General features: G+C 43.3%; 1 pseudogene; it reads left to right on the forward strand.

Annotated features, from left to right (window-relative positions):
• Window positions 1-1619: 1619 nt before the first annotated feature.
• Window positions 1620-2055, forward strand: LOC108490996 (annotated as a pseudogene).
• The last annotated feature ends 701 nt before the right edge of the window (window positions 2056-2756 follow it).

A 2756-nucleotide genomic window follows, 5' to 3' on the forward strand; every position in this document is an offset into this window, starting at 1 on the left:
TGGAAATAACGAAAGTTTTGCTGACTGAGATTTTGCCCCAGTTTGGAATGCCAACCTCAATTTGATCAGACAACAGGCCTGCCTTTGTAGCTAAGCTCAATCATGCAAAAACTGGCACAAGGTACCCTTAAGCCTACATAGAGGGGGCTGTAGCCTGTGCTTTTAAATACCCCATAGGCCTAAAAGTGGCAAATAAATGTGCCTGAACCCATTGCTCCTGAGTAAAGGCTGCCATGCTGCCTGAACAACTGACCCAGTAGATGACATCAGAGACTCCAAGGATCCCCTCAAAGTCACCCTTCCTGCCCACTGCCCTGCTTTGGCCACACCCAGAAGCTGATCAGTCTATGCACTGAGGAAGATTACGGATTCTACAACCCTGCTCCAGTCACAGCCCTGGAAACTTGAGGAACTCAGTGGGGGACACCTGGGAGATATGGTCAACATGTTGCCCTGTACCTATAAACTTAATGGTATTGATAAGTTTGCTGCTTGTTATAGGCCTGGCTGCAATGGCTCCAGGTGATTGGAATCAATTAGAAAACAAAAACAAAAAACCCTAAAATTTCCTGGTCAGTTTAGGAAAACCATTGGAGTCAGCCTAGCTCCTGCCCTTGACAGGACCTGGCATTATGAAACACTTAGGTCTGACATTCGGACCTTGGGCTTTGAACTGCTTATTTTAGTTTGTTACATTGTGCATAGAGGCCATCAGACTGTAGATGGTTTTGACTTCCAGACTCACATATCAGGCAGTAAGACAAAAAGAGTTCAAAGACCTAACATTAGCCAGGCTGGCATGGTGGTGCATGCCTTTAGTCCCAGCACTCGGGAGGCAGAGGCAGGCAGATCTCTGTGAGTTCAAGGCCAGTCTGGTCTACATAGTGAGTTCCAGGACAGCGGGGGCTACAGGGAGAGTCTGTCTCAAAAAGACCAAAAAAAGAAAAAACAAAGACCTAACATTAAATAAGACCAACCTTCAGGGGTTGATGCCTTATGTAATATAAACAGACATCAAAAGTGGGGGAAGAAGAGGGAAAATACTATACTCCTGCATTAAATGTTACTTTTGTACATGTCTGATATTGTTTTTTCTGTTTAATACCTGATTTTATACTTTAGGACATAGTGCTCACCTTATAGTGGCTTTATGAATTCTCACTAAAATGAAGAATATCAAAGGCCTCAAAGTTATCTTGAGAAACAAGGTATCTAGTGAAACATCTTCTTGCAATTACCTAGTTTGTTAAGGTGCCTGCCATAAATTCCTTGTTAAAGAATGTCTTAACCCCCGCCCTTATTATCTGTTTCTGAAAACATGCCTACAGTAGGCATTTCCCCTTTGTGGCCTCAGACATATAAACATCTGTGCTGGTAGTCACATAGGCTGCAATTTAAACCTAGCCATGGTGTGACTATTAAGAAATGACCTGGGGCTGGAGAGAGGTCGAGTTCTCATGAGTTCTCCCAGGATCCCTCATGCTTCCTCTTCCTGTAAGCAGCCTGAGGTGACCTATGAAAATGGTTCTTACTCTCTTGACCCAGAAAACCCTTCAAAATCATGCAAATCAAGAGGTTCCAATCTTCATGTTCACTTTAAGAACACATGTGAAACTGTCCAGGCCATCGAGGGTATGCATATCCAAAAAGCCACCAAGCATCTGAAAGATGTCACTTTAAAGAAGCAGTGTGTGCCATTCCAACAATGTAATGGTGGAGTTGGCCAAACAGTGGGGCTGGACACAAGGTCAGTGGCCCAAAAAGAGTGCTGAATTTTTGCTGCACATGCTTAAAAATGCAGAAAGTAATGCTGAACTTAAGGGTTTAGAAGTAGACTCTCTGGTCATTGAGCATATCCAGGTAAAGAAATCACCCAAGATGCGCCGCAGAACTTAAAGTGTTCATGGTTGCATTAATCCATACATGAGTTCCCCCTGCTATATCGAAATGATCCTCACTGAAAAGGAACAAATTGTTCCTAAGCCTGAAGAGGAAGTTGCACAAAAGAAAAAGACATCCCAGAAGAAACTGAAGAAACAAAAACTTATGGCATGAGAATAAATTGAGCATAAAATAAATGCAGATAAAAGTTAAAAAAAAAAAAAAAAGACTTGGGAAAAGTCTTTAAAAACTGTGGATTTCTGTAACTCAGGGCCCAGAACTTCAGAGCATGAGCTCTTCTGGGACTGCTGTGATGAATAAAATTTGAGTTCTCCAAACCTCCAAGTGAATGCCTAATCTCATGACTGCCTGATTCCCATTATTTTCATTCCCTCCTATCACCATGTGTTTAGAGTTGGTTCCCTCCTTTCACTAAAATGTGAGTTCAGGAATTGAACTCAGGCTGTCAGTCTTGGTGGCAAGTGCCACCATTTTGTTGGCCCTCCCCTCCCCCTCTCCTTCCCCTCCCCCTCTCCCTCCCATTCTCCTCTCCCCTCCCCCTCCTCCTCCCCCTCCCCCTCAGTAGTACTGATGATGGAACTCGAAGCCTTGTGCATGGTAGACAAGAGTTCTACTGTTGAGTGGTATCCTAAACCCCAGGTAACACTCTTTAACTATTAATATATTATATTAGGGATATATATATATATATAATTATGTATATATATAATTAGGGAGCTGGGTGTACTGGCTTGCCTTAGTTCCTACGCTCTGGAAGCTGATGCACCATTCAAGATCAAGCATTCAAGACCAGCCTGGGTAGGAGGGGCTGGAGAGATGACTCAGCCATTAAGAGCACTTGTTCCTCTTGCAGA

This window comes from Nannospalax galili, unplaced genomic scaffold (genome assembly GCF_000622305.1).
Source record: "Nannospalax galili isolate Female #2095 unplaced genomic scaffold, S.galili_v1.0 scaffold257, whole genome shotgun sequence".
In the NCBI taxonomy this organism is placed as follows: Eukaryota; Metazoa; Chordata; class Mammalia; order Rodentia; family Spalacidae; genus Nannospalax; species Nannospalax galili.